A 13,272-nucleotide genomic window follows, 5' to 3' on the forward strand; every position below is an offset into this window, starting at 1 on the left:
ACCCAGACCAAGACAGGCAAAGATTCCCAGGACAGGGCAGCAGTCAGCGTATAGGGCTGGGGATCTAGTATCAGCAAGCCAGGAGAGGGGACAGTCACTCCTTTTCCTCCCCCTGACTCCACCAGGCTCAGCACAGAGGGGATGCCCTTTGCATGTCAGCAAGCAAGGCCAGCCTCCCTGGGCAGGTGCAGACACTGAGGTGTTGATGTCTATATGCCACTAGAAGCAGTTTGGGAAGATGGTCTCATACCCACCCCCCGGCCCACTCATGTCGTGCGGTTCCTGGTCCTGGCCAGGTGCCCGGGGATGGGTTGGTGAATGGACAGGGAGGAGGAACACTCACTTCCACACAGATGTCACAACTCTCGCAGTGGAAGGTTCGAGGCAGGCGGTGAAAATTACAGGTGGGACACCACGGCATGTCGTATAACCTGCCATTCACTCGTGCCCTGTACAGAGCCTCAGGGTCCTGCTCGAAGGCTCCTGGCAGGGGAAGAGGTTTGGGCAGTGGAGGAGGCCCTTGTATCACTCTGATGCTCGGGGCAGCCCCATAGCATCATTGGGTAACAAGAAGGTGGGGAGGAGAAGGGCAGGGGAATCCTGGTCCTTGTTGAGCAAGCTGACCACTCAGATGGGCGGACAGAGAGAAGGACTTTCCAGCCACAAGAGCTCTACGTGGAGCTCCCCCCTTTGGAATAGTGATCAGTGCTTGGAGTCGGGTGTGAAATGGGAAGGAGGAAGGGTGAACTGCCTGGTTGGAAGAGCCTGCTGCCTCTCTTGCTGGGTCCTCCCTTCTAAAGCAACTGGAAAACCTCCAGGATTCTGTGTTTTCACACTTCAGTGGCTTGGGAAAGGAAGTGCCAGGGCCCAAGTAATGATAACAGGGTAAGAAGGGATCCTGAGGCCACAGGTAGGGTCAGCCCTTTAGAAATGGCCCCTGTAGGCACCAGCCCTTGGGGTGCCACCTCCCTCTCCCAGGGGTCTGAGGTCTTACCTCTGTGTAAAATTCCTGGGTCTGAGATGTTCATGGAAATGAGGCTATATAAACTGAGTAGGCAGAGAAGGCCTGAGGCCACTGGAAAGACCCACTCTCCATTTTGCACCAGTGCTCGGCATCTGAAACCAGGACCAGACTGAGTTCTAGTCGGGGGCAACCCGGAGCCCCCATGAGGCTTAAGGAGACAGACCCCATTCCCTCCACCAAATGTCACCAGCATTACCAGCCTCCCACAGTCCTCCCAAAGCCTCGGGCTCCCCACATCGCTGTGCTTCTCACTAAATATCCTCCTTCCCCTCCTGGCTTCCTTCCTCCTCCCTGCCTCTGCACTCTCACTGTCTATTTCTCATCTGTCTCTTGGTGAGAAACCCAACAGCTGGCTCAGAGACTTACGTGAAAGTGAAGTATATGGTGCTCAGGGACACCAGGGCTGCTACCATCACACAAGCCCAAAGGCTTGCAAAAAGCCAGGATCTGGCTGGGGGTTGGGGTGGGGACAATAAGTCGTCTGATACAGTCATGCTTCGCTGCCTGCTCTCAAACAAATGAGAGCCAACCGCTCCTTCTCCTGGGTTGGCACCCAGAGTACCATGACTACAAGTGTGACATCACAGGGGTTCCGGAATGGGGGCTCTGGCTCCTTCCAGTGCCCTCTGATATCAACCCTCCTCTGCCCTCACATACACACTTGTAGACTGAGACATCCTGCTCTTACACTGGTGGCTTTGTTGGAGCTTGTGAGGATGGGATGTAGTTTGTCCCCCAAAGGTTCATAGGCTGGAGGCTAGGTCCTAGGTGCAGCAGTGTTGAGGGGGTAGAACTTGCAAGAATTGGGGCCTAGTGGGAGGTAATTCGGCCACTGAGGATGAGGCCCTTGGAAGGGAGTAATGGACTTCTCATGGGCCCCCGTTAGTTCCTGTGGGGGGGGGGGTGTTATAAAAAGAACAAGACTTATCCTCCCCAGTTTCTGGCCATTCAGTCTCTACCCCTTGCAGGTCCTCCCACCATGATGCCATTCACCATGTTGTGATCACTCTCACCAAAGGTCAGTCTCAGGGGCTGCCAAATGTTGGACTCTTGAGTTAAATTAACCTCATCTCTTTATAAAGTACCCATTCTTGGGTATTTTGTTAGAGCAACAGAAAGCAGCTAATACAGAGACCATGTAATATGGTTTATGGGGAGACGTTTGGTGATGGTTATCCCCCTTTCAGGCCCAGTGCTAATAAAAGTAGGCAGTGCTCATTGCTGATCCTAGCTCCACTTCTTACTTTTTATTGTGACAGAACTCCAGTTTTAGAAAGGAGGTAGCAATCTATCCAACTTAATATCTTCCCAGTTTCCCTCACTTCTATGGTGGGCTTCATGACATAATTCTGTCTCAACATAAAAAAGAAAATGGGCTAGGGATGTGACTCAATGTTTAAGCAACCCTTGGTTTAATCCCTGTTGATGATGATGATGATGATAACAATAATAATAATAATATTGTACATATTTATGGCATACAACATATTTTGAAACATGTATACATTGAAAAATGTCTGAGTCAAGCTATTTAACATATACATTACTTCATATTCTTATTTGTGGTGAGAACCCTTAAAGTCTATTCTCTGAGTCATTTTCATGTGTATATAACATTATCAGCTGTACTCATTCTGTTGTATGTTATTATTGACTGTAGTCAGTATATTGCACAATAGATCCCTTAAACTCATCCCTCTTATCTAAGTGCAATTTGGTCTCCTGTGACCAGCATTTCCCCCATCCACAGTCCAGCCACTCTTCGGCCCCTGGCAGTCACCATTCTGCTCTCAGTTTCTATGAGTTCAACTTTTATAGATTCCACATGTAGGTGAGATCATGTGATAGTTGCCCTGTGCCTGGCTTATTTCCCCCAGTAAAATGTCCTTTGGCCTCATTCATTTGTCACAAATGCCAGGATTTTCTTATTTTTTAAAAGTGTCCCATTATATTTCTAAACCACATTTTCTGTATCCACTCACCCACTGATAGACTCAGGTTTTCGCATTTCTTGGTTCTGAGAATAGTGCTGAAATGAACATGGGGTGCAGATGTCTTTTAATACACTGATGCCATTTCCTTTGGATATATACCAAGTAGTGGGATGGCTGGACCATAGGGTATTTTTTTTTTTTTTTTGGTGGTGGGGATTGAACCCAGGGCCTTGAGCATGCAAGGCAAGCACTCTACCAATAGAGCTCTATTTTTAATTTTTAAAGAAACTTCCCATACTGATTTCCATAATGACTGTATTTTTTACATTCCCCCAAATATTGTATAAGAATTCTAGTTTCTCCACATCCTGACCAGTACTTAATATCTTTTGTCTTTCTTTCTTTTTCCTTTATTTGTATTGGGGGTTGAACCCGGGGGTACTTTACCCCTGACACACATCTGCAGACCTTTTTACTTTCAATTTTGAGATCAGGTCCCACTAAGTTGCTGAGGTTTACAGTGAATTTATAATCCTCCTGCCTTAGCCTCCTGAGTTACTGGGATTAAGGCATGTGCCACTGTTTTTTTTTTTTTTTTTTGTCTTTTGATAATAGCCATTCTAATAGGCATGATAGGGTATCCCAGTATGATTTTAATTTGCATTTCTCTAATAATTAGTAATGTTGAACATTTTTTCAGATTTCTCTTGGTCAGTTGTGTTTCTACTGAGAATACAGTGATGTTTGGGTCACACTCTACCATCAAATTTTATGTCGATTTCTGTTGTAGCACAAGAAAAGAGATGACATGCATTGGGTCATGGAAAAAGTTCAAGAGCGGTTCTAGAATCATAACAGCTGGGTCTATTGAGCTTTGGAGCAGACCATGCTAGCCTTAGGTTTTCTTTCTTTGTTTTGTTTTATAAATTAGGTATATATGACAGCACAATGCATTTTAATTCATTGTACACAACTGTAGCACAACATTTCTATGGTTGTAGCCGTTGTAGCGTCACACCATATGTGCATTCATACATGTACCTAGGGTAATGATGTCCATCTCATTCCACCATCTTTCCTACCCCATGCCCCCTCCTCACCTCTGCCTCCCCTTTGGCCCATCAAATTCTTCCACTTTTCCTTTCAGAGAGAACATTCAGCCTTTGGTTTTTTGGGATTGGCTTACTTCACTTAGCATGATATTCTCTAACTGCACTCATTTACCTACACATATCATAATTTTATTCTCTTTTAATGCTGAGTTATATTTCATTAGGTATATATACCATAGTTTCTCTATCCATTCATCTATTGATGGGCATCCAGGCTGTTCCCACAGTTTAGCTATTGTGAATTGTGCTGCTATAAACATTGATGTGGCTGTGTCTCTGTAATATGCTGATTTTAAGTCTTTTGGGTATAGACCTAGGAGAAGGATAGCTGGCTCAAATGGTGGTTCTATTCCAAGTTTTCTAAGGAATCTCCATACTGCTTTCCAGATTGGTTGCACCAATTTGCAGGCCCATCAGCAGTGTATGAGTGTATCTTTTCCCCCACATCCTCATCAACATTTATTGTGGTCTGTATTCAGCACACAGGGCAGTTTCTGGTACAGCCACTGTTCTATGTGGTTTACATGAATTAACCCACAAGTCTGTTTTACAGATAGGGAAATTGAGAGACCAGAGGCTAAGTAGCTACCCAAGGTGTCCCGGCTGGTCACTTCTAGAGCTGTGATTTGGACTTATGAGGTCTGGCTCCAGAGTCCTTGCCCACCAACCACCAAGCAAGTGACTCCAGGAGAGCAGAGTAAAAAGGGGGTGAAGTTGGAGCATGGGGTCAGTGCCTGAGATGGGTGCTGCCAATAATGGAAAGGAGCCCTGACTGGTGAATCCCAGAGGGCAGACCACATTTAGGTCCCTTGAGAATAGTGATCCTGGACATGGAGGGCCATTCAATTGATGGAAAATCCCTTTTTTCTTCATATCTACTCCTACCAAAAATGAAGATGGAGATGGATATCTGACTGTAGTTTCAAAAAACATTAAAGAGATCTCATCTGAAACAAAAATCTGAAACCTTATGGATAATATCTGAATATTGTGTAGTATTACTTTCAGTTGGGCATCAAAAAGCATCTACACAAGGCTTTAACTGGATTCCATATCTTGGTGTGCTGAAATTGCCTTCTCACAGCTCTTAAAAGAATGAGTTATGTAAGGCTTATTATTAAGGCAAGAACTCTACCACAGAATCACATCCACCTCTGTAAAACTTATCTCAAACAAACAAGCAAAGAAAGCCAGACACAGAATTTCTTTTTAACTCTTCTTTGTTTATTCATTGACTGTATGAACTAATTCTACTTGTGTGACTGTTAGTGGTTTTTTTCATTGAGTGTTATCAGTAAAAGCTGGTGATGCTGTTGAAGACATGCCTCAGTGCTCAGGGACCAGTAGGCATGACTGAAATATTTGAATCAGATGTTTTAGTTTGATGTTTTGTCAAACATCAAACTAAAATGATGTTTGTCAGTTTCCTTTTTGTTTTGTTCAGAAAAAGTGCATCTTGGCCTGCCACCCCAGCCTATGGAGCAAAGGAGGCTGCTTTTGGCCTCTTGCCCTAGGGAGCCAGTGCGGAGGGAGTGGGAGCAAGATGGCCAAGTGGAAGTGTCTGCCTTCCTCCCATAGAGGCGCTGCTGTAAGCCCCGCCGCCCGTGTAGGCCGCCATCGTGAGGCCGGCCCCCTAACTCTGCTTCCCCTGGGACAGGCTCACGGTCTCTTCGGGGAGGGGGCATCCTGTGGAGGCGCCTCCAGTCAGCGCCAGCTTCGCTCTGCGACCCTGGAAGCGGGAGCCGCGGCGAGAGGAGGAGCCCCAGCAGCGGCGGCAGCGGGCAGCAGCAGCCACAGCGCCAGCGGGCGGGATGGAGGCTGTCAACAAGGGGAGCGCTTTGTACCATAGTTCCAATTTGCTGGAAAAAATGACATCCAGCGACAAGGACTTTAGGTTTATGTGGAGATAGGGTCCAGTATCTATTTGCCCTGTAATGTTTAGGATTAAAATGTTAAAATTTTGTGACCATGAATTTCTTTGTTTTATAAATTTTTCTCATTTAAAAATCAATTCTGCAAGACAAAAAAAAAAACGTTTCTTTTTCTTGTATAATTTTTTGTTTCAGCAACACAAATTGATTTTTAGCTGGCAGACAAGAATTTCCACATAAAATTTGTTACATTTCAGAGGATTTGCCAGTTTTGAAAGGATAATAAGGTATCATTTTTAAGTATGAGTGCTGCAGGCTGCATGGCCAGGCCGCGTGGGCTCTGCTGAGCTCTAAGGCGCGCCTTAGCTCCCCTCCTGCTGCTGCTCTCACCTTGCACCGCCTGCCGCCTTCCTGCTGGGCGCCTCTGGGAGGTCGCTGTCAGTGCACGCTGGCTTGCAATCCTGCAACCCGGCTGGGCACAAAACACAAGCCAGTCAAACTGAAACATAGTTTTATTTTGTAAGAGGCCCTGTGCGTCCCGCTAACAAGCTGGTCCGCACACGTGTGTCTCTACCAGAGGGGGGGGGGCTCCACTTCCCCCTGAACACCCTCCTACCATCCTTCCCAAAGGGGCCTAGGTGAACAGCAGTCGTCCAATTTCCATATGAATGTAATACTTTTGCAGTGGCTCCTAGCATATGAGGATTAACAATATCCCTGTTGCACACACTAATTTTGCATGAGCAAGTATACAAATATGTATTGTCTGTAAAGAAGCATGTGCAGATTATTCATAATACAAAAGTTAAAATAAGTATTACTAGTGCAATTTTCAGATATTTATTTTTGCACAGAAAACATATCTGGAGAGAGGAGTAAATTTTGAAACTTTGGTTTTCTTAATGCCAGTGTGAATTTGCAAATGTTTTCAGCAAATCAAGTCACAGGAACAATTTGCCACTTTTTTTCTATTATAGATTTTCTTACACATTTAAAATTTGAATATTTAAGTACTCAGTTTTCTTCAGTTACCCATTTGTGTGCGTGTGTTTCCACCTACAACTTCTTAAAGCTAGATCTTTCTTTCATTACTGTTGAAAGTCTGCATTCCTCAACGGAGGATACAAATACTGTGTATGCTTTTGAATTTTATTTTTAGGAAAATTCTGAAGCCAGCTATCACAGGTTTGTTAACTAATCTTTTAGTTGAGTTAGATTTTTCCCCATCTCTTATAGAGCTAATTTACATATTGTGTTTGGTAAGTGTTGACTCCTTTTTCTCATTAGGGAATCTGTGCTGGGGGAACAAAGCTTTTGCATTATAGTTGAAATTTTTTTTAACATATCCTTCAGTGAGCTCATTTCACACTGTAGCCTCTATTCAAATTTGTGATGCTCCTGTAACAGTAAGAACTAACTTCTGAAATAAAAGACATCTCCTAATGCTGTGCAAACATAGTTTACATGTGTTGAAGGAGGCAGTTGTTGAATGACCAATTTCAAGCTGTCTGATATTTGAAAACTGCACATTTTATTTTGAAACTGTGAATTAGAAATACTTTACTTGCTGTATTACTTCCTGCTTTAACAACCAATAATGCAGTGGTTTTAATTGATAACATACTGTGGTTATTAGATTAAGAGCTTGATTTTTGAATGTTCCAGTGATAACACAGAAGACGTTGCTACTAGTGAGAATTTTGATTAGTACATTGACTTAAAGTTGGTTGCATTTCAAAATATGGCAGGTGAAAATCTTATACCAGAATTTGCATAAAATTGTAATAGAAATTTATTTTGAGATGTAATATATTATGTCCTATGCATTATTGTGGTATAGATATTGTGGATATATTTAAGGTTTTGGTTACATAGTTTCACAATAAACTACAATACTGCAGGCATTAGGACTGAATAGGTTTGTGACATGCATATAGACTGACATACATATGTTGTGTGAATGCCTTAGTTAAATGCCTAAAATTAAGGGTGTTTTTTTTTGTTGTTATTTTTTACTTTATTATTATTTTTTTATTTAACTTCCAAGATGCATGTTATGGGTTTTTTTGGGTTTTGTTTTTGTTTTTGTCTTGGAAACCAGTTCATTTTTCTTCTAACATAGCTGAAATTCTTAGTACTAAAGATATATGGTTCTAGTGTTAATCTACCTATATGTACGCCAGCATAACACAGTAACAGGTATGTTCAGCATTTAAATGTTGAATTATCCTGATTAACTCCATACTTCTAGGGTAATGTGGTCCAGATGCTGAATTGGAATTAGCAAGGTGTAGAGACCAGATATATTTTGTCATTTATGCTGCTTACTGTAAATGGTAAGAAGTTCTGCTTCACAATTCTCCACGTGTAGGTTCCTCAGGAGATCTAAAACTTAGCAATATGAGAACAAGCTGTTTTCTGGTTTTCATGAAGACATTTAAATATTTAAATTTTAGATCTGTCTTCTATTTTTTTGAAGAAAGTTCTATGGGATTGAGTTTATTTTATCTTAAAAAAACTAAAGCAGAAAGAAAATTTGGTATAGTAGAGCCTAACTTAAAAAGTTATTTATAAAATCAGTAGCACTGAATAACTTTTAAAATGATGGTCAGGTACTTTATTAATGATATCTGAAAGCTACTCAACCATTAGTAATTAGTGTTCTTATAAGGTACACTATGATGACTTCATCACATGTTTGAGAATTTACATGATTTTTATGTAACCATAATTGAATAACCAAATTAGTCTTTTTTCTTACACTTACTTTTGGTAAATTAAATAGTAAAAAAGTTAATATGGGCATATCTAACCAGTTCTAGGGGGTATTCTGATATCTATATCTTGCTCAGCCTCAGACATGATTATATGGTCATAATTTAAGTACAAAAGGATGAATATTCAAAATCCTCAGTCATTGAAGAATTCAGTTGAGTTGTTAATTAGCCTTTTATGTTGTGTTTAAAGTCATATTACAAAATATAAAGTAATACTTTTTAATTGAAATAACATTTTCTGCCCACAATTAAATTTTATCAAAAATATAAATTGTTAAATTAATGATATTTAAAGAGTAAAGACCTTAAAAATTTCAGCAAGTAGGTTTTGGGTTCTAGCTGTACTTTGAGTTGCATCCTAATTATCAAACCATGCCCACCCCAAACTCAGACCTTTTTTTGAAATCTTAAAAATTTTCTGTAGTGGGGCTGGGGATGTGGCTCAAGCGGTAGCGCGCTTGCCTGGCATGCGTGCGACCCGGGTTCGATCCTCAGCACCACATACCAACAAAGATGTTGTGTCCGCCAAGAATTAAAAAATAAATATTAAAAATTCTCTCTCTCTCTCTCTCCTCTCTCACTCTCTCTTTAAAAAAAAAAAAAAAGAAAAAAAAAACTTTCCTGTCTCTTTCCTTTAAATCTGTAGTAACAGGTCCTTTACTATTTGGAAAGTATTATTATGATAAACAGAATATCTTTATAAGTTTGGTTGCTAAAATGGAACACAATATAATTATTGGCCATAGCTACCAAAAGCTCATCAGATAAAGCTATGTTCTTTTTTTAAAAAAGCAAAGTGTAAAGTAGTAAGTTGCTTGTAACTTCTATTAATACTAGAAAAGAATTTGTGTAGACCTGTGCTGTGGCTTATGGCAAGAAGTTTTAGAAACATGTTTTTGCTCTTTGTAATTTAGAAAGTTAGCTCTGATTCCAAAATGGGATTTGTTTTTTCATCAGGCATTTAAAAAGCCAGCTTTAATTAAAACCACCAACGAGGTAATCCATATAATTGTACTTTGTTCAGCCCTGTTGTAATATCAATGTGTCAGGTTTCAGAATTTTTAGGAGATGAAGTTCTGTTTTTGGAGTCTTATTATCCTAACCTTCATACCTTTAAGTTATTATTTCAGATCTAGGATGACTTTGGCAAGTTTGTTTTGCTGAGGTCTTTGGAATGGGGGGCGGGGAAACCCTTGTATTATTTGAAATGAAATTCTTGTATTATTTGAAATGAAATGTGTGGGGAAGGTTAGGTGGCTGCAATGACCCAAGATGGAAGTGGGTTAGGCCCGGGCTCCCAGGTGGTGGTGGGGACCCAGCCTACCCTTAGCATAGGCTTCCATGCAAGTCAGAGGAGGCAGATCTGGGCCAGGGCCTGAGCTCCTCCAGGTGTCTGCTAGTTGGCAGAGGTAGTCCTGAGCTGGGCCGAGCTCCAGTGGTGTCTTCTAGTTGGTGGAGGTGGATCTGGGCTGGGGCCTGAGATCTGGAAGGGGTTTGCTGGTGGCAGGATGAACCTGGGCCTACCCTGGGCCTGGGCTCCCATGCAGGAAGGCAGAGGCTCATCAGTAGCTGAAATTCTAAAGCATTTTTTATTCTTTTCTTTCTTCTCCATTAATAAATACTAAATCACAGAAAAATATACTAACAGCATCATTTAACACACTGTTCTGACATACTTTAGAACCTGCTTATTGGCTCTTCAAACTGGTGGTGCTATTTAACTGACAAAACAAAAAAACAAATAAAAAAACCCTTGTATTTGCTCATGATACAACTGATTTGGTCTGCACTCAAATTAGTCTCAAGGAAGTAGATGTAAATCTAAAGCCCACCACCCTTGTCAGAATCATTAATACTACTCTACCTGCATGTATGAAAACACAAAAGACAAGCTTTTACATTGAACTCTCTAATATTCCCAGTGTGAGAGGATTTGGAATGGCTAAATGAAGTTTTAAGACCTAACAGTGCACTTACACAGAAGTACTAGGTACTCCTGGTGAAATTGTGAGGATTGCCCCAGTACAAGCTTCTCTCAACTTGCTCATCAAATCTAAATCAGTTCCATCTATAAAAACAAATTTCAGGATGTTTAATAACAAAGTGTAACTCTCATAAATCAGGTTGTGACTCACCATGTGAGTTCTAAAGCAAATAGAAAACAAAGTCAAATAAGAGGTAAGCTCGTGGTTTAAAGCTTGTAAGAAAAGAAAATAACATAAAATGAGAACTGCATAGTGAATAGCTTGGATCCAACATGCAATGATACTGTCACTACTGTTTGATCAACGTGACAACCGAATCAATTTCTATGCTGAGAAAATAAACATGCATTACTACCATTTTTCTAATAAATCCACACACATTTTATATAAATTCACACTCATAGTAAATACTGTTTTTACATTAAATTGTTGTCTTTTGACAACAATTTTTCATTGAATCACAAACAATAAATTAACTCACTGTTATATACTTTAAATTGCTGGAAAAATATTTTAGATATTAACATAGTGAAATATAGTAATATAACAAAAATATGTCAATAAAATTGGATGAATAGGGAGGGGAAGGGAAGGGGTATGGGAGCAGGAAAGATGGCGAAATGAGATGAACATCATTAACCTATATACATGTATGACTGCACATTTAGTGCGACGCTACATCATGTACAGCCAGAGAAATGAAAAGTTGTGCTGCAGTTGTGTACAATGAATCAAAATGCATTATGCTATCATATATAACTAATTAAAATAAATGAAAAAATTTAAAAAAGAAAAAGAAAAAAATTGGATGAATGATGTTTAAAGTAATAATGTTTTATAACTAAGCAGTGCACACATGGGGGTTAAGTCATAGCAATAGGCCACTGGGTGTGTCAAAAACTAATTGCTCAGTCTTACAACTGACACCGTTGTTAGCACTGGATGTCCTGGAAACTTCTCTTAATAGGTTGCATTGGCCAAATGCATGTTCTTAGTCTTCTGGAGGACGGTGACCTTAGAAGGAGATGATCCCATATTACAATGGTAGTCCATTAGCTGTTCTGAGTATTTCATACCCATTGCTGGCTTCATAGTTTCAAGTTTTTTCAATAAAGCCACATTTTCTCTTTCAAACTTTTGTTGCTCCTTCTGGCTATTGAGAGTACTACAACATAACTTAAAAGGATGATCAATGGGGATTGTACTTTTGCTTTCTGACTTTTCAGCCTGCCTTGACAGTTCTTTCAAAAGTCTCTGATTTTCCTGATCAATCTGTCTCACCTCTTCTCTTGTGAAAGAGTAATTTTTCCTAGGTACTACTGAGGGTTGATCAAAGTGAAGTTTTTGTGGTCCCTTTTTCTTTAATTGCAGCAAAGCTTTTCAAAGATGATGCAGGTTCATTGTGACATGTAAGACTTTGTGGTCTAGATTACAATTGAACACTGATGACGTTGGGACAACAGCAGGCCAAAGTTTTTCTTTCACTTTCTTGGCAGCTTTCAGATACCTTGAATCAATTTTTAAAACCTCAACATCTTCATCTACCTCTTGACTCACATTTTCTTGCCTTTTAACTTTGACTTTTTGGTCATTTGGTGTATTTAACTCAAAAGATGGAACAGGGCTGATATCTGGAGTTGATAAAGCAGTTATCAGAGACATCATCTGAACAGTCTGAACTTCAAGAGGAGGAAGGCAAAGACAAAGAAGAAGAGAGAGAGGAACTAACCTTGAAATTCTTTTTACTCATGCTTGTATTTGGAGTTATTAGATGGTTTAGCTGACTTGGACCTCTTATAATGTTTGTGTCCATCATCACTGTTTTCCTGTCCATCTGTATAGTAATTCTCCTCTCCTTATTTTACAGTTTTTGGAATTCTATTTGGAATGGGCAAGTGTGTTTTAGTTTCTTTTGCAGCATCACATAATGTTTTTTTTTTTTTTTTTTGATCCTGAAGAAATGGTTTGCATAATACGATTCTCTACAAAGTGTTCATCTGGAGAAATTTTTGTTTTTTTTTTTTCATTTTCCTTCTCAGTAAGATAATATTCTCTCTCTTTTTTTGAACTCCAAACTTCAGATTTCTCTTTTTTATATCATTATTTATTCTCTCTTTTGGATTATCACTTTACTTGTCAAAAGTAATTTACTTTCATATTTCTTTACTTTTTCAAAGACACTGTCAAAGCAAGAATGGTCTATGTCACCTCTGATGTATCTCTAAAGCAATCCATGATGGTAAAATATCTCCCAAGTGCTTATGGCTGCCTGTCTCTTGGGAGGGAAACTGAGCCCCAATGGCAGGGAAGGTGGCAGGCATGCTGCGGTGTGGAAAGACTAGTTTTTATTATTACTTTTTTATTCTTTTTTAGTTTGATTGCAAGGAATGCTGTTTCTATGAATAAGATTTTGAAATTTATTGAGATTTTCTTTTGGAAAAAAGAAGTCAGATTTTGTAAAGTTTCCATAGATTTTTTGGGATGAAATGAACTCTGAAGGATATAAAATGTGTTCTTTTTATCCCATGTTTAATCTCATCATTTATTAAATAAAATAATATTGGTTAAA

General features: G+C 40.0%; 1 pseudogene; it reads right to left on the reverse strand.

The window, feature by feature from the left end:
- Nucleotides 1-11,571: 11,571 nt before the first annotated feature.
- On the reverse strand, nucleotides 11,572-12,365 carry LOC144376653 (cilia- and flagella-associated protein 97 pseudogene; annotated as a pseudogene).
- Nucleotides 12,366-13,272: the final 907 nt, after the last annotated feature.

The sequence above is a fragment of the Ictidomys tridecemlineatus genome, chromosome 4 (genome assembly GCF_052094955.1).
Source record: "Ictidomys tridecemlineatus isolate mIctTri1 chromosome 4, mIctTri1.hap1, whole genome shotgun sequence".
Lineage (NCBI taxonomy): Eukaryota > Metazoa > Chordata > Mammalia > Rodentia > Sciuridae > Ictidomys > Ictidomys tridecemlineatus.